The following is a 23463-nucleotide window of genomic DNA, read 5'->3' as shown; positions in this document are numbered from 1 at the left end:
AAAAAAAGAAAGAAAATTACAGACCAATTTTCCTTATGCACATTGATGCAAAAACCCTCAACAAAATATTTGCAAACCAAATTCAACAGTTTATTTAACAGTTTAGTATGGTTACACACCATAACCAAGAGAATTTATTCCAAGAATGTAAGAACAGTTTACCCATAAAAATCAATCAATGGTTAGAGGCCCTGTCCTGTGTCACATGCAGGTAGGTGCAGCAGCCGCAAACAGCAGCCACCATGGGAGGGAGCAATGAAACGCTATGAGGTGGAGATTCTGGATGCAATGACAGGGAGAAACTGTGCTTCCTGGACAAGATGGAGCCCCACGCCACCATCGTGGAGATCAAGAATCTCTTCACCAAGACCCACACAGTCCCTCTGCCTGGACCCCAAGGGCAAGTCCCTGAAGGATGAGAATGTTCAGCAGAAGCTCTCCACAGGCACCACAGCCACACTCTACTTCCGGGACCTGGGGCCAGAAGTAGAGGCTGATCTGTTGGGTGACGGTCTTCCTAACAGAGTATGCGGAGCCCCTTTTCATCTACCTGCTCGTCTACTTCCGAGTGACCTTCATCTATGGCCACAGATATGATTTCGCATCCAGTTGGCACACTGTGGTGCACCTCGCTTGCATCTGTCACTCATTCCACTACGTCAAGTGCCTGCTGGAGAGCTCTTCGTGCACCGCTTCTCCCATGGCAAGATGCCTTTGTGCAACACCTTCAAGAACTGCACCTGCTACTGGGGCTTCGCGGCGTGGATGGCCTATTACATCAACCACCCTCTCTATGCCCCCTATCTATGGAGCTCAGCAGGTGAAACTAGTGCTCGCCATCTTTGTGATTTGCAAGCTTGGCAACTTCTCAATCCACATGGCCCAGTGGGACCTGTGGCTTGCGAGTCCAAGACCTGGAAGATCCGTACCCCACCAAGAACCCCACCACGTTGCTCTTCCTGCTGGTGTTCTGTTCCAACTACACCTATGAGGTGGAGTCCTGGATTGGCTTCACCATGATGAGTGTCTCCCAGTGGCCCTGTTCTCCCTGGTGGGCTTCAGCCAGATGACCTCTGGACCAAGGGCAAGCACCCGCAGCTAACTGAAGGAGTTCTGGGACTACCTGCCCCTGTGCATGCCCATCATCCCTTTCCTGTTCTAAGCACTGACCCCTGCCAGGGCTCATCCCCCAACCCTGGCAGCATTCTGGGGGAGGAGTAGGGCCCACAGCTCTCCAGTACCTGAAATAAAACCTATCTCCCTCTGCCCCCACCCCCGGAAGGAAGGCAGGCAGGCAGGCAGGCAGGCAGGCAGGAAGGAAGGAAGGAAGGAAGGAAGGAGGGAGGGAGGGAGGGAGGGAAAGAGAAGAGAAAGAAGAGAAGAGAAGGAATGAAAAAGAAAGAGAAAAGAAAAGAAAGCCAAAATTCAAGTTAGGCTGAGTGCAGTGGTTCACACACCTCCTAGTGTTTGGAGAGGCCAAGGCAGGAAAGACAGCTTGAGCTTAGAAATAAATTTAACCAAGAAGGTGAACAATTTGTATGCTTAAAACTATAAGACACTGCTGAAAGAAACTAAAGAAGGTATAAATAAACATAAAGACATCCCAAGTTCATTGATTTAAAGACTTAATATAGTTAAGATATTATTGTTACCAAACTGATCTGCAGATTCAATGCCAGCCACATCAAAATCCCAATGATGCTTTTTGCAAAAGTAGAAAACTCTATCCTAAAATTTAAATAGAATCTTAAGGGACCCCAAGTAACCAAAACAATATTGAAAATGAAAAAAAGTTAAAGATATCACATTTTCTGAATTCAGAACTTACTATAAACATAAGGTAATAAAAACAGTGTGGTTCTGGCATAAAAACAGACATATAAACTAATGGAATAAAAAGCCCAAGCAGGCATGCTGGTGTGTGGCTATATTTTTACCTACTGAGGAAGCTGTGACAGGAGAATCACTTGAGCCCAGGAATTCAAGTCCAGCCTGGTAAACATGGCAAAGCCCAATCTTTTTAGAAAATAAAGGCCAGGCACAGTGGCCCACACCTGTAATCCCAGCACTTTTGGGAGGCCGAGGCAGGTAGGATCACCTGAGGTCAGGAGTTTGAGATCAGCCTGACCAACATGGAGAAACCCTGTCTCTACCCAAAAATAAATAAATAAATAAATTAACCAGGCACAGTGGCACACGCCTGTAATCCCAGCTCCTCAGAAGGCTGAGGCAGGAGAATCACTTGAACCCAGGAGGCAGACGTTGTGGTGAGCCAAGATGGTGCCATTGCACTCCAGCCTGGGCAACAAGAGTGAAACTCCATCTCAAATAAATAAATAGCCTAGAAGTAAAAAGCCCAGAAGTAAATACTCACATATGTATCACAAATAATATGCAACAAGGGTACCAAGACCATTTAATGAGTAAGGAAGAAAGGACAGTCTTTCAGCAAATGGTGATGGAAAAACTGGACATCCACATTAAAAAGAATGAAGTTCGATCCCTACCCTAAACCATATATAAAAATTAACTCAAAATGCACCAAAAATCTAAACATAAAAGCAAAAACTATGAAACTCTTAGAAGAAAATATGGAGGAAAACCTTCATGGTATTGGATGTGGCATTGAATTCTTGGATATGGCACCAAAATAACAGACAACAAAGGAAAAAATACATAAATCAAACCATTAAAATGAAAAACCTTAGTATATCAAAGGACACTATCAACAGAGTGAAAAGGCAACCTACAGAATGGCAGAAAATATATGCAAATCACATATCTGATAAGAGATTAATATCTAGAATATATAATAAACTTTTACAACTCACAGACAAAATAACAACTCAATTAAAAATGAGCAAGGAAACTGAACAGACCTCTGTAAAAGAGATACACAAATGGCCAAGAAGCACATTAAAAGATACACATCAGCTGGGCAAGGTGGCTCGTGTGAGAGGCCGAGGCAGGCAAATCACTTGAGATCAGGAATTCAAGACCAGTCTGGCCAACATGATCAAACTCTGTCTCTAGCAAAAATGCAAACATTAGCCAGGCATGGTGGGGCATGCCTGTGTTCTCAGCTACTCTGGAGGCTGAAGCAGGAGAATTGCTTGAACCTGGGAGGCGGAGGCTGCAGTGAGCCAAGATTGCACCACTGCACTCCAGCCCGAGAGACAGAACAAAACTCTGTCAAAGAAAAAAAAGAAAAAGGAAGGAAGTCAGGAAGTCAGGAAGGGAGGAAGGAAGGAAGGAAAGAAGCAGGGAGGAGAAAAGATATACATCATGAATCATTGGGAAAAAGGAAGGAAGGGAGGAAGGGAGGGAGGGAGGGAAAGGGGGAGGGGGGAAAGAAAAGATACACATCATGAATCATTAGGAAAATACAAATTAAAACCATAATGAGATATCATCGCATACCCATTAGGATGGCTACTGTCTTAATCTGTTTTGTGTGGCTATAACAGGATACTTGAGACTGGGTAGTTAACAGAAGCTTATTTCTTCATAGTTTTGGAGGCTGGGAAGTCCAAACCAAGGTGTTAGCATCTCGGGTGGACATTCTTACGGTATCCTCACAAGGCATAAGATGGAAGGGCAAAAGAGGGTGAGCCCTCTCCCATAAGCCCTTTTTATAGCCGCATTAATCCACTGCTAATGGTGTAGCCCTCGTGACATAAACCCCTCTCCAAAGGTCCACCTCCCAATACTGCTGCATTGGGAATTAAGTTCCCAACACATGAATTTTGGGAGACACATTCAGACTACAGCAGCTGTGATTGTTTTCTTAAATGAGAAAGTAAGTAATGGCAAGGACGTGAAAAAATTAAGAAGTTACACATTCTTGGCAAGAAGGTAAAATGGTGCAGCCCCTATGGAAAACAGTTTGGCAGGTGCTCAAAAAATTAAAAATAGAATTACTCCATGACCCAGCAATTCCACTTCTGGGTATATAGTCAAAAGAAACAACAGCAGGGACTTGAACAGATTTTTATATACCCAAACTCACAGCGTCATTCTTCACAATAGCCAAACAGTAGAAGCAACCCAAGTGTTCATCAACTTATGAATGTTTAAACAAAATATGGTACATGTATACAATGGAATACCATTCGACCTTAAAAAAGAAGGAAACTGACTGTCACAATATGGATAAACCTTAAAGACATTGTGGTAAGTGAAACAAGCCAGTCACGGCTGGGCACGGTGGCTCACACCTGTAATCTCAGCACTTTGGAAGGCTGAGACGGGTGGATCACCTGAGGTCAGGAGTTTGAGACAAGCCTGGCCACCAACATAGTGAAACTCAGTCTCTACTAAAATACAAAAAAATTAGCCGGGCATGGTGGCAGGCACCTGTAATCCCAGCTTCTCAGGTGGCTGAGGCAGGAGAATCGCTTGAACCAGGAGGCAGGAGGCAGAGGTTGCAATAAGCTGAGATGGTGCCATGGCACTCCAGCCTGAGCAACAAGGGCGAAACTCCATCTCAAAACAAAAAAAAAAGAAAGCAAGTCACAAAAAAATCAAATTACTGCATAATTTCACTTATATGAGGTACCTAGAGTAATAAACTTCATAAACAGAAAGTAGAATAGTGACTACCAGGGGCTACGGAGTTATTGCTTAATGGGCAGAGTTCAGTTTGGCATGATGAAAAAGTTCTAGAGACAGACAGTTATAATGAGTACACAACAATGAAAATGTACTTAATGCTACTGAACTGAAACTTTAAAAACCATGTTATGTATATACACTAAAATAAGTAACTCAAAACATATCATGGATCTAAAAATAAAACGGAAAACTATTAGCTTCTAGAGGATTATCAGGAGAAAATATAAGTGACCTTGGTCACGTGGTTTCAAGATGAGTCTGTAGATACAAGACTAAAGTCACGGCACATGCAAGAAACGGTTGATATACTGGACTTCACTAAAATTAAAATCCTCTACTCTGCAAAGGCGCTGTTAAGAGAATGAAAAGATAAGCCACATATTGGAAGAAAATACTTGCAAAAACTTTATCTGATAAGGAACCTGAATCAAGAACATAGAAAGAGCTCTTACAAGTCACTAATATGACAACAACCCAATTTAAAAATAAGCAAATGTTCATGCCAAGTACTATCATTTAAAAAAAAAGGGGGGGGGGGCAATGATCTGAGAAAACAGCAAGACAGATAGTGACAATGAATATAGGGACTCTTTTTGGGAAGGTGAAAATGTTCTGGAAGTAGTGATAGTTCTACAACATTGTGAATATACAAAAAAAAAAAAAAACCCTGGAATTGTACACTTTTAAATGATGAACTCTATGGTACATAAATACACCTCAATCTTTCAAATGCAATAGAGAAAAAAAAGAGCAGAGATTCTTCTTCTGCCTCTGGACATACTTTACTGTATGTGAAGCCTACAACTGTCAGAGGCATGTGAACCAGAGCAACTCCATCTTAAATAGGAGCTGGGTAAATAAGGCTGAAACCTACTGGGCTGTACTCCCAGACGGTTAAGGAATTCTAGGTCACAGGATGAAGACAGGAGGTGGGCACAAGATACAGGTCATAAAGACCTTGCTGACAGAACAAGTCTTTGCAGTAAAGAAGCCAGCTAAAACCTACCAAAAATAAGACAGGGTGACCTCTGGTCATCCTCACTGCTATACTCCCATCAGCGTCATGACAGTTTACAAATGCCATGGCAATGTCAGGAACTTACCCTATAAGGTCTAAAAAGGGGAGGCATGAATAATCCACCCTTTGTTTAGCATATAATCAAGAAATAACCATAAAAATGGGCAACGAGCAGCCCTAGGGACTGCTCGGTCTACAGAGTAGCCATTCTTTTATTCTTCTACTTTCCTAATAAAACTTGCTTTCACTTTACTCTATGGACTCCCTGAATTCTTTCTTGCTCAAGGTCCATCCAGGAACTGAGGTCTGGATCAGGACCCCTTTCCTGTAACAGAACTATGGCAGCCATCTTGAGACTATGAGAGCCAAACAAATCAACACACCGAAGATGGAAAGAACCTGGTCCTTGATGCAAAAGTCCAGGACCAATCCTGGAACTGTCTTTCCATCAGATTTCTTGTTAAATGAGGTAATAAATCCCCTGACTGTAAATAAGAAAAGGAGGGAGAGGTGACAGGATCACAACAGTCTACTCAAAATGATATACATTCGGCAAATATGCGTATGAAAAGATGTTCATTGTGTGTTACTATCATTTTAAAATGCAAATTAAAACAATGAGATTGTTAGAAGGATGGATCTGAAATGCATATTGCTAATTTAAAAGAAGCAAGTCTGAAAGGCTACAAAGTGTAAGATACCATTTAATGGACATTCTGGAAAAAGCAAAACTATAGATAGTACCAGATCAGTAGCTGGAGTTGGGAGGGTAGGGTTAAATGGATGAAGCACAGGAGACTTTCAGGCAATAAAACTGTTCTGTATGATATTTTAATGGTAGGTAAATGACACCATACATTTTTCAAAACCAGCAGAACTTCAGAAAACAAGAGTGATCTTCAGTAAATGCTAATTTCTAGAAAACATTTCAGAGTTGAGGAGTCCTAGGATGGAATGCAGAATATAGCAAAACAATCTAATTGTAGTGAAAACACATGAAACGACCTCACTAAAGCGGTAAGGGGAAAAGTAGTGATCCAAGTAACTTTGGGAAATAGCAGAGTCTATTAAGACTGAAGGCAAAAAAGCTATGCATAAATGAAACTGGCCCAATTTCCCCCACAGAAATTATATTAACAGGTATTTGAATAAACACAGAAACTGACCCTTCCAGTTTTAAAACCTAAAACTTATTATTTATCTCCAGCGAGTTCATTCTTCAGGAAATGGACCATCAAGTAAGGGACTGAAATTCACCAAATCATCATTCTGACAATGAGATCTTATACACCTCTTTCCAACCTCATTGGTCAGGACTGCTTCCTTATCCCTTCCCTAATTGCTGTTTTCCTTACACATAGTTACATTCCTGTTTTCATACATAAATTCCCCCATTTTAGTTGGTAGAGAAGAATGACCTCAAAACTGATCTCCCATTCTCTTCAGTGGATAACACCCAAATAAAAAGGCTTTTTCTCCGGCTGGGTGCAGTGGCCCATGCCTGTAATCCCAGCACTTTGGGAGGCTGAGGCGGAGGATCACCTGAGGTCAGGAGTTTGAGGCCAGCCTGATCAACATGGAGAAGTCACGTCTCTACTAAAAATACAAAAAGATTAGCTGAAAGAGCCTATAAGAAATGACACCCTAGAAACTCAACAGCAGTAAGCACGTCTAGTGTGATATCTTGGTTTCAAATGCCATTCTCAAATTAAAAAAAAAACAAAAACAAAATGGGGCTCCTTGGAGAAACAGCTAATTTTGGAAATATGTAAGAGGAGCATGGAGTATCTTGTAATCCCAGAATATAAGAGCGGCAGGCCAGGTCTCACTAATTCATGCCTCCAAAACAACTGTTTTCTGTACACACTGAGTAGTTAGGTTAAATATTAAAAGCTGAAAGAGCTGGCCAGGTACAATGGCTCATACCTGTAATCCTAGTACTCTGGGAGGCCGAGGTGGGAGGATCACCTGAGGTCAGGAGTTCGAGACCAGCCTGGCCAAAATAGTGAAACCCTGTCTCTACTAAAAATACCAAAAAATTAGCCTGGCATGGTGGCAGGCACCTGTAATTCCAGCTACTCTGGAGGCTGAGGCAGGAGAATCGCTTGAACTCAGGAGGCAGAGGTTGCAGTGAGCCGAGATTGGGCCATTGCACTTCAGCCTGGGAGACAGAGCAAGACTCTGTCTCAAAGAAAAAACAAAAACAAAAAAAGAGCCAGTGCCCTTATGCTAAGGCTGGAACATAACAAAAGTCCATCAAGAGTTTTGCCTAGGCCTTTCCTGGGCCTTAAAGCATGACAAAATAATGCAGGAATTCTTAATAGGACCCACTTAGGATTAAAGAGGTTTTACTGTGGGTCTTGAAGAAACTCATCAGGCCTCCTCAAACAAGTTTATTAGGGTAGGGAAGGCACTCCTCAAACCTCCGTGTTTTAGCAGGAGACAACATAAGGGTAATCACCCCAGCACTTGGATCCATTTATATTAAGTAAGTTTACTAAGGCTCCAGAGGAAGGTCTTCAAGACTCAGCCCTTAGTTATGAACTAAAAGGAGTTAATCACTTATGTCTTTAGATGAATGAACACTTACAGGTAGACATATAACTTAGAAGGTATATAAGCTCTAGAAAACTTTGTAATATAGAGTTGGTCGGGCAATAATTTCCAGGCATTCATTCTCCCTGTAACCCACTGCAAAAATAAAAACTCTCTTCCTCCCCAGTTCATCCGCATCTCATTATTGGGCCATGAAAAACAGCAGCCCGACCCTCAGTTTGGTCTGGAAATATAAGGGTTAAAAAAAAAAAAAAAAAGGAGTATATACATCAAAGCACTCCCAATGGCCAAAGCTAGAACAATTTGAACAAGAAAATAAAGCAATATTGGATTTGGGGATAATCCAAAGTACAAAATAAGTATCTATGAGTTCATATTGATAAAATGATTAAATAAACAAATAGGAAAAAATAGCCAGATCTCCCATGCAGAAGAATTCCAGTAATTTATGCAGATACTTTGCCCCCAAGAAGGTGGAGTATAACTACTCATTCGGAAAGTATGGACTGCACAAAGTGACTTCCTTCCAAAGCGTACAGCATAGAAACGGGGGTAGAAGAGCAACTTTACAGTGGAGAACTCTGATAAACAGCACCTCAGCAGGTGATCAAGGTTATCAACAGTAACATAGCGTTGACACGACATAAAGAAAATGGTACTTCACCTCTATGGGCTTCTTCTCAAACACCCATAATTCCATTCTAATCATGAGAAAAATATCAAGATTAATCTCAAGTGAGAGACATTATACAAAACACCTGATGAGTTCTCCTTAAGACTGTCCAGGACATCAGAAACAAGAAGAACCCAGGAAACTGTCACAGTGCAGAGAAGCCCAAGAAGACACAACAACTAAATGTAATGTAGTAGCCTGCATGAAATACTGGAACAGAAGATGAGCATTTGGTAAAATACAAGAAATCTCAATAAAGTATGTATGGACTTTAGGGGTTTTTTTTTTTCTTTTTTTTTTTTGGTGGTGGATTTGTTTTTTTGTTTGTTTGGTTTTTTTCTGTAGCTGGGACTACAGGCACACACCACCATGCCTGGTCATTTTTGTTTGTTTTAAGAGCTACACCCAGGCTGCTCTTGAACTACTGGCTTCAAGTGATCCTCTGGCCTCAGCCTCCCAAAGTGCTGGGATTACAGGTGTGAGCCACTGAGCCCGGCTGGTTTTAGCTAATAATAATGTATGGACATAGGTTCGTTAATTTGACAAATGTACCATACCAATATAAGATGTCAGTAATGGGGAATATGGGTATGGAGTATAGAAAAACTCTATGCTATCTGCAATTTTTCTGTGGATATAAAGCTATTCCTTAAAAAAAGTCTTATTTTAAAAAGTAAATGGACGAGAATATAAAAATATCCTGAAGGAGAAAAAGAAAGGGACAGAGGAAAAAGTAGTACTATTAAAGAGGAGGGGTTAGCTAACTACAGCCCACAGTCCAAATCTAGTCCACTGCCTACTTTTATAAAGTTTCACTGATATTTAGCAATGCTCATTTATTTACATATTGTCTATGGCTGCTTTTGTGCTATACTGGCATAGCTGATTAATATATGAACAAAAAACCCTGTAACATTTATTATCAGGTCCCTTACAAAAAAAGTTTACCAACCCCACTTTGTTTTTATTTTATTTATTTATTTTTTTTGAAGACAGTCTCCCTCTGTTACTCAGGCTAGAGTGCAATGGTGTGGTCTCGCCTCACTGCAACCTCCGCCTCCCGGGTTCAAGCAGTTTTCATGCCTCAGCTTTCCCAGCAGCTGAAACTAAAGGCACACACCACCACACCTGGCTAATTTTTATATTTTAGTAGAGATGGGGTTTCAGCATGTTGCCTAGGCTGGACTCAAACTCCTGAGCTCAGGCAATCCACATGCCTCGGCCTTCCAAAGCGGTAGGATTACAGGTATGGGCCACTGTACCTGGCACCGACCCCATTTTGAATAAATAGAATACAATGGGGAGTTCACAAATACCAATTACATGGGTATATCACAAATAATGTATTATCTGAGAAGCTGCTAACATCCCATGACTTTCCTAAGCAGGGGCCAAGGTGGGCGGATCACTTGAGGTCAGGAGTTCAAGACTAGCCTGGCCAACATGGTGAAACTCCATCTCTACTAAAAGTATAAAAATTAGCCGAATGTGGTGGCACACGCCTGTAGTCCCAGCTACTGGGGAGGCTGAGGCAGGAAAATCACTTGAACCTAGGAGGCAGAGGTTGCAGTGAGCTGAGAAAGCACCACTGTACTCCAGCCTGGGTGACACAGCAAGACTCTGTCTCAAAAAATAAAAATAAAAAATAAAAAAAGTACTGCCACGAGACTCAGTTATTTCTGGATTACTAGTGAAGACATATATAAAACATGTTTCATCATCAGCTGCCAATATCTTAGTAAGTCACACATTTGCTACTTTTTCCTATATCATTTATATCTAGCTGGCTAGTAAATGTTCCATCCAAAAAATTATTTATCTGGGCAGTGGCTCACACCTGTAATCCCAGCAGTATGGGAGGCAAAGGGAGGCAGATTGCTTGAGCTTAGGAGTTTAAGACCGGCCTGGGCAATCTAGTGAAACCCCATCTCTACTAAATACACAAAAATTAGCTGGGCCTGGTGACAAGTGCCTGTGTTTCCAGCTACTCAGGAGGCTGAGGTGAGAGGATTGCTTGAGCCTGGGAGGTGGAGATTGCAGTGAGTGAAATCCTGCTACCACACTCCAACCTGGGTGACAGAGTGAGACCCCATCTTGAACGAAAAAACAAAGAAACAAAAAGTTTTAACTGAAAGTTTTTATATAAACGTAAGGATAACTAAGATGAACCATTTTAAAAACCAAACAAATGACTATACCTGAAGACTCTGCAATTTCTCCCTGCTACCTAATAATAATACTATTGGAATACAAGCAGAAAAAAAGAATTTTACTGGTTATCCCTACAGATAAAATGACTTTTCTACAAAATTTATAAAAATTTTCTCAGCAGTATGTTAAATAGTTGAATAAATGACATGCGTATCTCATTGGATAGACTAAGCTGCATTCATTAAATATTTACAAAATAGGACCGGGTGAGGTGGCCCACACCTGTAACCCCAGCATTTGGGGAGGTTAAAGCAGGTGGATCACGAGGTCAAGAGATCGAGACCATCCTGGCCAACATGATGAAACCCCATCTCTACTAAAAATACAAAAATTAGCCAGGTGTGGTGGCAGATGCCTGTAGTCCTAGCTACTTGGGAGGCTGAGGCAGGAGAATTGCTTGAACCCCAGAGGTGGAGAGGTTGCAGTGAGCCAAGATTGTGCCATTGCACTCCAGCCCGGGGATAGAGCGAGACTTCGTCTCAAAAAAAAAATAAAAAAAAGATTTACAAAATAACTGCTTTTCACAACTTTTCAAAAATTTACTACCACCCAAATAAATGCAAACTAAGATGCCAAGAACTGTTTTTGTAAATATTCCTATCTCTACTAAGATGCTTTATTTTTCATTTTTGTGGGTACACAGAAGGTGTATACATCCAACATTCTTTAAGACTGAGAATACTCAACTCCAAACGAGTCATTCAACTAACACACATTTGTTGATCTCAACTATACCAGCTAGGTGTTGGGGACAATGGTGAGCAACAGGATTCGATCCTCACTCTCATTACATGGACTGTAAAATTATAAATGGAAATACACACGCTGAAGGAAAAGGACAAAGGTTATTGAGTATATTACAAAGATCCTTAAGCAATATCTGGGCAAAAATTATAATTATCCTGTAACAGCAGCAACAGTAGCAGCAACAGATATTATGCCAGGCCCTAATCAAAGCACATTATATACTCATACCTTCATTTTATCCTCACTACAACCTTTTGAGATAGGAACTATTATTATCCCAATTTCATAGATGACAAAACTCAGATGCAGTGAATTTAAGTAACTTTCCCAACTCACATAGTAAGTGCATGAGCTGGTACTCCACCAAGATAGTCACACACATCCAGAGAACGTGCTACTAATCACTGTATTACATTACTTTAATTATGCAGTCCAAATTTTTCCACAAACAGAATCAGCACAAACATATGGCAGGCAGCCTGCATTGCAGCAACCTGAGTAAGTGACAGGCGTCAGATGCAGCTAGTTCCTCAGGCAAAGCAAAGTGCAGACCTTCACTTGACCACTAACCCTGTTCTCCACACTAAGGAGTTCTAGCCCGCTACTGTGTACTTGGGCAAAAGTGTACTCTACACCAACCCCTCCACCTACTTTCTCAATATGACCTGAAAAGTTCAGATGAACTAGGGCACATGGCTTTTCTCAATCAATCAGGTCATCCGCTACCCACCAAAAAAAGATAAGGTTGGAACTTGTTCCCACACATGATTGCCAACTCAAAGATCACAATACACAGTATATATCAGCAACTTGGAAGCAACATGGAAGCAAAAGGAGACAGAGTGTCATTTCCCTGGACATGCAGTATCATGGCTGTTCCTCCTCCTTGGCTCAGCCTGCTTTCTAATTCCACATGGATGGCCAAGGAAGAGCTCAGCGGCTAACAGACAGACAACATAACCACTTCAGTAAGAGAATTAATCACTGGCTTTTCATGAACTAATTTTAATGTTATTTTATTAGTTCATGTTATTAGTCCCAGACACAAAATATGACCTTTCCTATAAAGCAAAATCTAGTAAGATGGGAGGAAATACCAAAGCTGATCACTGTGAAATCTTAACCTAAAATTGCTTTTAAATACAAAGGAAATACTCCTGCTATACTGCAATCTTACAGTTCAATTGAAGATCTTGAGACAGATATCACCCATTTAGCAATAGCTATAATCTTCCCCTAAGGTAGTCTAAGGAGTCTTGAGGAGGTGGGGTGGAGCTACAGTTAAGAGAATGTTCAAGGCATGTATAGCCTGAATGCTGAAAATAGCCCACCACTGGGAAGGATCAAGAACAAGTATCAACAACAAGGATTGCCAGTGAGTATCAGGAGAGCAAAATATCAGAAATGTCAGCATTCCCAAGAGTTTCTTTAGAGTACCGTTCTCTCACCCCTCAATCCCCTGCTCTTTCAATCTTATCCGCTCAGTTGACACTACAACTTTGATGCAAATAACCAGTGTCTCTACCTCCAACATCTCTCCCTGATTCCTGTCTCTGATTTTCTCAACATCCAGCCTCAAAAATACATGCATGGAAAAAAGAAAAGGGGGGAGGGGGGAGGAGCAATGGCTCATGCCTATAATCCCAACACGTTGAGAAACCAAAGCAGGAGGATCACTGGAGCCCAGGGGTTCAAAACCAGCCTGGGCAATTTACGGAGTCGTCTCTCGTTTTTTTTTTTTTTTTTGAAACGGAGTCTCACTCTGTTGCCCAGACTGGAGTGCAGTGGCATGATCTTGGCTCTCTGCAACCTCCACCACCCAGGTTCAAGGAACTCTCCTGCCTCAGCCTCCCGAGTAGCTGGGACTACAGGTGCCCGCCAGCATGCTTGGCTAATTTTTTTTGTATATTTAGTAGACATGGAGTTTCACCATGTTGGCCAGGCTGGTCTCAAACACCTGATCTCAGGTGATCTGCTGTGTCCAGCCAAAGTATTTTTTAGAGTTCACATCCAGGGGCAGTTAGCACTCTTAAAGTCAGCAAAATAAAACTTAATCATAGTAATCAGTTTCTCCTCCTGACTTCTCTAGTGATAGTACTGTACTCATTTTTCACCTTATTACTTTTTCTCATTCCCCAAAATTCAATATGCTTCTAGCTCCTCTATTAGTTCCTTAACGCCTCTCACATTAATCGCTTTTCTTTTTCCTCTTTTTCAAACAGGGTCTCACTCTGTTGCACAGGCTGGAGTGCAGTGGCCTAATCACAGCTCACTGCAGCCTCATCCTCCCAGGCTCGCGTGATCCTTCTACCTCCCGAACAGCTGGGACTACAGACACATACCACCAAAAGCTCAGCTTTGGTTTTTTTTTTTTTGTTTTTATTTTGTTTTGTTTTTGGTAGAGACAAGAGTTTATGTTGCCTAAGCTGGGGCTCAAGCAATCTTCCTGTATCTGCCTCCCAAAGTACTGGGATTACAGGTGTGAGCCCCCACACCCAGACAATCTTTATCTACTAGGTCAAGACCCTGGTCCAGAAGCTCCTTTCTCCTAAGGTTTTGCCTCCTTATCAATCACTTAACTCATATCTCTCCACACTCAGGCATTGCATCAGATAAATCCTCCTGAAGAACAATCATGAGCATAGTTTCTCACTGTTCCTAGGATCAAACTTGTCTAAACTTGGGAAGAAAAAAGTGATAAGCTATGCATAGTTACACAGGCAGCATTTGAATTGAGGTGCTCCTAATTCCTAGAGACTGGGCTCTTCATCAACCAGCCTTGCATGTATCAGTACTACTCAATGCTTTCCAGCCACTATAAAAAAAACATTGCTTCATGATCTGTGACATAAAGGAGAAGAAAAAAAAAAATAATGTAACAAAGTACTACACTTTTTTTTTTTTTTTTTTTTTTTTTTTTTAGGGGTATCTTTTTTTTTTTTTTTTTTTTTTTTTTGAGACGGAGTCTCACTCTGTCACCAGGTTGGAGTGCAGTGGCATGATCTCGGCTCACTGCAACCTCTGCCTCCCAGGTTCCAGCAGTTCTCCTGCCTCAGCCTCCGCTGGGACTACAGGTGCACGCCACCACACCCAGCTATTTTTTTTTCAGTAGAGAAGGGGTTTCACCATGTTGGTCAGACTGGTCTCAAACTCCTGACCTTGTGATCTGCCAGCCTCAGGCTCTCAAAGTGCTGGGGTTATAGGCGTGAGCGACAGCGCCCAGTATTATTACATATTTCAAAACATAAATGTTCAAGCATGTCTACACTAGACAAAAATCAAAGCAGTCACATGTGCACACCCATATATGGGATCAACATGTGTCCTCAGGCATGCATATCATACCAGGTAACACATTTTCTCAATCTTCATAAACTGAGCTCACTAATCCTCCCCCAATAGATTAAAAATGAATGGAATGTCTTAATGCAGCTTCAACTACCATCTCCAAACAAAGAAAGCTCACAAACATATCTCTCTCAACATGATGTCTCAGCTACTTTTACTGATTAGAAATAATGACTTAGATGTCCTGGCAAACACCTTCAATTCAACATATGAAAAGCATCTTACTCTACAACCTGCCTTTCCTTCTAACTATTCCAATTTCTATCAATGGATCCCAGTTACAGGGTTAGTCTGTAAGACACTTTCCATTATGCCTGTTTCCCTTATGAACCTGGTAAACATTTATCACACAAATGAGACACTTTAAGAGAAAAAGAGATGTCAGGCATGGTAGTTCATGCCTGTAATCCCAGCACTTTGGGAGGCTGAGGTGGTAGTACTGCCTAAGGCCAAGAGTTCAAGACTAGCCTGGGCAACACAGTGAGACACTTGTCTCTAGAAAAAAATTAATAAATTAGCCAAGCATGGTGGTGCACACCTATAGTCCTAGCCACTCCAGAGGGTGAGGTGAGAGCATCACTTGAGCCCAGGAGTTTGAGGCTAAAGTGAGCCATTATCATACCACTGCACTCCAGCCTCGGTAACAGGGCAAGATCTTGTCTCAAATAAGTAAGGAATAAAAGGGAGTCCTTATTAAGAATTAAGCATAGGCTGGGCGCAGTGGCTCACACTTGTAATACCAGTAATTTAGGAGGCCGAGGCGGGCAGATTGCTTGAGGTCAGGAGTTTGAGACCAGCCTGGCCAACATGGGGAAGTCTTGTCTCTACTGAAAAAAAAATTACAAAAATTAGCTGGTCATGGTGGCATACACTTGTAGTCTCAGCTACTCGGGAGACTGAGGCAAGAGAATTACTTGAATGCGGGAGGTGGAGGTTGTAGTGAGCCAAGATTCCACCACCGCACTCCAGCCTGAGCGACGGAGTAAGACTCTGTCTCAAAAAAAAACTAAGTGTAGACAAAAGGCAAACTGAGATGTCTGATCACCATACTTATGAAGAGCTCACATAATAGGGAAAAAATTCTCAAGTAGAAGTAAGGAAATTTGAGTTCTATTCCTGGTTCTGCTGCTATTAACAGCTTCCTGTCTTTAACCAATTTTCTGGCCTTTAGTGCTTTCATACATAAACTGAGAAAACTAGGACTGGTGTCTACGGCCCCTTACGGCCTCTAGTGCATATGTATCTGTGAGCAGGATCAACTCACACAAAAGGGAGATCCTTAGACAGGCAATGAGGAAGGAGGAAAGATAGGTCAGAAAACAGGAAAGAACTTGAGGCAACCCAAACGCTTAGAACCAGAAGTCTGTGAGGCAATGGTGTGTATGACTTCCAGTATTCATGTATCCTTTCCATTGATCTTTTAATTTTTTACTTTTGGCTTTGTAACTCATACATGGTTAGTAGAAAATGTATAAGTGAAAATAAAGAAACAGGCAGCCGGGCGCGGTGGCTCAAGCCTGTAATCCCAGCACTTTGGGAGGCCGAGGCGGGTCAATCATGAGGTCAAGAGATCGAGACCATCCTGGTCAACATGGTGAAACCCCGTCTCTACTAAAAATACAAAAAATTAGCTGGGCATGGTGGTGCGTGCCTGTAATCCCAGCTACTCAGGAGGCTGAGGCAGGAGAATTGCCTGAACCCAGGAGGCGGAGGTTGCGGTGAGCCGAGATCGCGCCATTGCACTCCAGCCTGGGTAACATGAGTGAAACTCCGTCTCAAAAAAAAAAAAAGAAAAAAAAAGAAACAGGCCAGAAATTATATTAAAATCAACAAAAATCTCAATACCAGCAATGATCACTAGTGTTTTTAAGTTTGGTATAAACCCTTCCAAACATTTTTCCATGCAAATATATAAATGTACTTTTAATGTGATAAAACAGTTGTGTAGCCAATTTACATAAAAACATATTCACCATATTCATATCAATAGGCATAGTCATTTCATCACTTTTAATGACAGCTTAGTACTCCATATTATGGATGTGCCACAATTGTTTCACCAGGTCCCTTTTAAATTACAATCTTTCATGAATATATATATATACAATTAATACATACATATCTTACAAATATACCTCGTGGTCTTGTCCCAATGGTGCCTTACAGTAAGTTCCTTGAAGAATGACTGCCAGGTCAAGGGTAGGGGCTTTTTTTCAGTGTATATTAACTGTCTGGCCTCCATAAGTTATCCGCCCAAGGAGTATATTACAAAAGAATGGTAATTTAAGAACTGAATATTTCTCTAAAGCAGTATTCAAGATACCTAATGCTAAAAATAATCTCCACATTTCACTACACACCATCTTATGACTCTTTTTTCATGACCCATGATACTCACATGTCAGAAGCTAAGAATTTAAAATATAAAGTCACTATTTTTCTTCAGGGAACTTATTACCATGCTACAGATCTTAAATGAAGTTTCTGTACTTCTACTGCATCACAGTACTAAGAGATGCTCTTCTACATTATGTACAAAAGAGAAAATACTTTCACTTATTTAAGTACTTTTAAGATCTATGCACAAAGAACTACTATTATATAAAATTCAAAATCTTTTGCTATTTTCAAATAGGAACAATTAGTCGGATGTATAGTAATTATCAAGAAGCAGATTACCCACAGAATTTTCAGGTTTTCTTCAGATCTCCTCGTGGCTTGACCTAATTTAACAATAGACAATGTAGAGCAGTGAAGCTATTTAGGCATGGAGTAACTACATGACAATGCCTAACTCTGTGACAGCACACAAATGACAACAAAAAACAATGCTCAGATAACTCAGGAGTCTTTTTCCTTCCTCTGCTGTTGAATGCAAAAAACAAAACTGACTATATAGGCAACAGAAGGAATTGAGCTGTCATCAAATAAAAATTAGGTTTGAGAACAGAGCTGAGGAAAGTCCCAGCTCTATTGTTCAGTCAGCCTGGTCACTTTCAGCAAATCAATTTAACTCCATGCACTCATGTTTCTCACCATTAAGTCATGCACTGCTCTATCACCTACTTCAAAGCTATCATGAGAATTAATTAGTCATAGTCAATAAAAGCATATCACATTCCTTAGAACATTATTTATAATAATATTCATGAATTCTAAAAAAATTTCTAGAAAGACCGGGTGAGTGAAATAAGATACATTTGCTTAATTTAAGAAGATTAAATTTAAAAGGCAGGAAAACATCTAGGTTTTTAGGTGCTTAGTTACTCTGCTTCACTGAAAAGGTCTAATACTGTATATAAATAATATTAATATGATTTCTAGAACAGATTTCAAAAGAAGAAAGTGCAGAAAGGGGTGTAGGAAGCATAGGAAAATGAAGACAGTGAGGGAGAAAACTTTTTTTACAACATACATAGTGCCTTTCCTAGGAAGTGCCCCTTCCCTCCCACCTTAATGAATGTCACAGTAGACATGATAGTGTTCTCCATAAAAATATTGAGAGGATGGCCCAGGGCCAATGTGGGAAAAAAAAGAAAAGGTAGAAAACCACTGGGGCAAAATAGTAACATTCATATTGAAATACTGATTTTATAAGAGGAAGAAACTTTTAAGCAAGAGAGAAGATAATTATTCACTTAAAATTAATGTAAGTGGATAGTAGAAAAAGAGTCTGAAAAGCCGAGTTTTTCATCCATCTCAATAAAGAGCTACAAAATCAATCTTTAACAGAATGGAAAAAAACAGCTAAACAATAGACATTAAAGAAACAAAAAATTTAAAAATAGGGTTTTTGTAAATGCCAAAAGTTGGTTTATTTGAAAAGACTACTAAAAGTTCTATGTCCCAAGTAGGACATATTAACAAATAAAGAGAGCCATTTCTCCTTCAGGCCAAAATACAGCAATAAAAATTACCCCCCTGCTTTAGACAACCAGGACACACTGGATGCCAGGCGATGAAGGACAGAGATCCCTGAAAATCAGGAGAAAGAGGCTCAGTTGTACTATTATCCAAGTTTACTGCGTGATACAGATTCCAGGCTTCTCCACTGGTAGGAAGAATCCAGGCAAAACCTGGAGGACAACTTCCTGAGTTGACATGAAAGTGAGAGCCAATGGAGACCAAGGCAGAACAGAGAAATGGAGAGAGAAGAGATAAGGAGTCCAGAGATCTGCAGAAAACCCACTTCAAGAATTCAGCAGGGTACTGATAAGCACATGAATGTGAGGTAATTATCGAAAACCAAGGGAAAAACATCCCAACAGTATGCACATCTGGCCAGATGTCACTCTAAGCCTATACAGGTTTCCACCATCCATGCTTAAAAAACTTATTTCACTCGCATGGTGCTGAGTACAAGTCAGGAAAACCGTGCCTGAATAATGGAGAATAATTAGTCCTACAATGAGCACTGCTTCAAATGTGCCTAATAAGCTAACTGCAGATCAGACAATGCAGAAAAATGATATAAAAACATAATGATATGTTCTATACATACATGAAATTGAGTAATTTCATTTTCAATAGCATCTAAAAGAAAAAAATACCTAAAAATAAACTTAACCAAGGAAGTGAAAGACTTATACACTGAAAACTACAAATCATTACCAAAAACAAATTTCACCTAAATAAAGAGACATTTATGTCCACAGGAAGGAAGACTTACTGTCACTAAACTATCAATACTATTCGATGTCATTGATAGATTCAATGCAATCCCTATCAAACTCTCAATGATTTTTCTGCAGAAACAGAAAAGCCCAGGAGTTTGAGATTACAGTGAGCTGCGATCATACCACTGCACTACAGCCTGGGCAACAGACCAAGACCTTCTAAAAAAAAATAAGCAAAGAATAAAAGGGAGGTCCTCATGAAGAATTAAGGATCAGCCGGGTGCAGTGGCTCGCGCCTGTAATCCCAGCAGTTTGGGAGGCCAAGGCGGGGGAATCTTGACTCCTGAGGTCGGGAGTTCAAGACCAGCCTGGCCAACATGGCAAAACCCCACCGCTACTAAAAATACAAAAACTAGTTGGGGCCGGGTGCAGTGGCTCACGCCTATAATCCCAGCACTTTGGGAGGCCGAGGCGGGTGGATTACGAGTCAGGAGATCAAGACCATCCTAGCTAACATGGTGAAACCCCATCTCTATTACAAATACAAAGATTAGCTGGGCATGGTGGCACACGCCTGTAGTCCCAGCTACGCGAGAGGCTGAGGCAGCAGAATCACCTAAGCCCAGGAGGTGGAGGTTGCAGTCAGCTGAGACTGTACCACTACACTCCAGCCTGGTGACAGAGCGAGACAGCGGAGGCTGCAGTGAGCTGAGATCCCGCCACTACACTGCAGCCTGGGTGACAGAGTGAGCTCCATCTCAAAAGAAAAAAAGAATTAAGGATCACTTCAAATTCTCATGGAATTGCAAAGGACACCAAACAGCCAAAACAATCTTGAAAAATCACAAAATTGGAAAATGCACACTTCCTGATTTCAAAACTGCAAAGCTACAGTGATCAAAACAGTGTGGTACTGGCATAAGGATAGACATATACCAATTGAATAGAAAAGAAAATTTCAGGAACAAGCCATGTATGGCCAACTTAAGAGTGCCAGAAAAGAATGGTCTCTTGAACAAATGGAGTTGGAGCAACTAATTTTTCACATGAAAAGAATAAGGCTGGAACCCTCCTTCACACCATATATGAAAATTAACTCAAAGGGATTAATGGCTTACATATAAGAGCTAAAAAACATAAAACAGAGATAAATCTTGGATTTAGTAATAGATTCTTGCATATGACACTAAAACTACAAGAAAAGAGAGAAGTTGGGCTTCCTCAAACTACAAACTTTTAAAATGAACCAAAGACCCATCATTAAACTTAAAACTATAAAACTCTTAAAAGAAAACATAGGGCAAAAGCTTCATGGTATGAATTTGGCAATGATTTCTAGGATACGACATTAAAAACCCAAGCAACAAAGTAAAAATAGACACACTGGACTTTATGAGAATTTAAAACTTCTGTGCATCAAAGGACACAATCAGCGGAATTAAAAGGGAGGGTGGCAGCGGCCACAGCTCGGGTGCCCCTTGGGTGCCCCCGTCACCATCCGTGAAAAAAAAATTAAAAAAAATAAATAAATGGTAACCTACAGAATGGGAGAAAATTTGCAAATCGTCTATCTGATAATGGAGTGTCTCAGTCCATTTTGTGCTGCTACAATAGAATACCACAGACTGAGTAATTTATAATGAAAAGAAATTTATTGGCTCACTGTTCAAGACAATAAGAGAAGTTCAAGACAGAGAAAACGGCATCTGGCCAGTGCCTTCTAGTTGTGTTATCCCATGGGAGAAGGCAGAAAGACAAAAGAGAGACAAAAGGGAGACAAACTCATTATTTTACAAGGAATCTATGCCCAGGATAACAAAACTCACTGCATTAATCCATTAATTAAGGGCAGGGTTCTCATAGCCTAATCATTTCTTAAAGTTCCCATTTTTATTTTTACTATTATCTTTGAATAACCCTGGCAGTCCCACCTCTTAATACTATTACAATGGCGATTAAGTTGCAACGTGAGACACTGACACCACAGCAGGGAGTTAATATCCAGATTATATGCATAAAGAACTTTTACAACTTAACAATAAACACAAAAAGCAAATAACCCACTTTAAAAATGGGCAAAGAGGCTGGCTTATGCCTATAATCCCAGCACTTTGGGAGGCCAACACAAGTGGATCACTTGAGCCCAGAAGTTTGAGACCACCCTGGATAATATGGCAAAACCATGACTCCACAAAAAATACAAAAATTAGCTGGGCGTGCTTGGTATGCCTATAGTCCCAGCTACTTGGGAGGCTGAGGTGGGAGGATCACCTGAGCCTGGAGAGGTTGAGGCTCCAGTGAGCCATGATCATGCCACTGCACTCCAGCCTGGGCAAACCTTGAGGACATTATGCTAGGTGAAATAAGTCAACTACAAAAAGATAAAATACCACATGATTCCATGTATATGAGGTGTCTAACATAGTCAAACTCACAGGAACAGAAAGGGGACGGTGGTTGTCAGGGAATGGGGGGGGCGGCAAAAAATGGAAAGTTGTTTCACGGGTATAGAATTTGTTTGGAAAAAAAAGTTCTGGAAATCAACTGCACAACAATGTAAATATATTAACACTACTAAAGTCTACACTAAGAATGGTTATAATGGTAACTTTTTTGCTATGTGTATTTTACCACAATTAAACAATTTTTTTTTAAAAAATCAACGTTTTTCTATATACTGGCAACAAACAATTTTGAATTTAAATTTAAAAAATTTACCTTTATGTAGTGATGCCATTTACAATAACGTCAAGAAATATGAAATGGAATCATCTGACAAAAGATGGGAAAGACGTGTCAACTGAAAACTACAAAACTCAGCTGAAAAGAAATTGCAGATCTAAAATAAATGGAGACATACTACATTCATGCATCAGAAGACTTGATCAATTTTTCCCAAACAGATCTTCGGGGCAATGGAATACCAATGAAAGTCCCAAAAAGCTTTTTTGTGAAAACTACCAGGCTAATTCTAAAATGCAAAGACCCAGAATCACTAAAACAACTTTCAAAAATAACAAGATTAGGAGACTAACTCTGCTAGTTTTGAAGTCTTATAAACCTCCAGTAATCAAGACTGCATGGTACTTACGTAAAGACAAATACATCGAAGAAAAAGAATAGAGTTCAGAGACTGATTGATATATGGACAACTGATTTTGTCATACAAAAGCAATTCAGTGAAGAAGAAGGTATTTTCAGCAAACGAACAACTGATTATCCATAAGCAAATAATTTCCGTCCATATCTTACACCATCTAAAAAATTTAACCAAAATGGAACAGAAACCCAATTGTAAAACCTAAAACTGTAAAACTTCCAAAAATATAGAAAGAAGTTGCTATGATTTGGGATTAGGCAACAATTTCTTAAATATGAAACCAAAATCCTGATCTATAAAAGAAACTGATAAATTTCATCAAAATTTAAAACTCCTGGCCGGGCGCGGTGGCTCAAGCCTGTAATCCCAGCACTTTGGGAGGCCGAGGCGGGTGGATCACGAGGTCAAGAGATCGAGGCCATCCTGGTCAACATGGTGAAACCCCGTCTCTACTAAAAATACAAAAAAAATTAGCTGGGCATGTTGGCGCGTGCCTGTAATCCCAGCTACTCAGGAGGTTGAGGCAGGAGAATTGCCTGAACCCAGGAGGCGGAGGTTGCGGTGAGCCGAGATCGCGCCA

The 23463-nt window shown here is 40.6% G+C and overlaps 1 protein-coding gene across 5 annotated transcripts in view; it reads right to left on the bottom strand.

Moving 5' to 3' along the window:
* Window positions 1–23463, bottom strand: part of MFSD14B (major facilitator superfamily domain containing 14B) — a 98538-nt gene that overhangs the window by 70838 nt on the left and 4237 nt on the right. Inside the window, exon 1 of one of the 5 annotated variants that reach the window (XM_037734274.1) lies at window positions 17851–18291. The exons of 2 other annotated variants lie outside the window; for them this stretch is intronic. The gene's annotated coding sequence lies outside the window, so the exon portion shown is untranslated. Of the gene's footprint in view, window positions 1–1457; window positions 1473–17850; window positions 18292–23463 lie in introns of those variants that run through there. 2 more of the 5 variants (XM_037734273.1, XM_037734272.1) reach the window with 2 other exon arrangements.

This window comes from Cebus imitator, unplaced genomic scaffold (assembly GCF_001604975.1).
Source record: "Cebus imitator isolate Cc_AM_T3 unplaced genomic scaffold, Cebus_imitator-1.0 Scaffold598, whole genome shotgun sequence".
Classification (NCBI taxonomy): domain Eukaryota; kingdom Metazoa; phylum Chordata; class Mammalia; order Primates; family Cebidae; genus Cebus; species Cebus imitator.
This window is presented reverse-complemented; position numbering and strand designations above follow the sequence as displayed.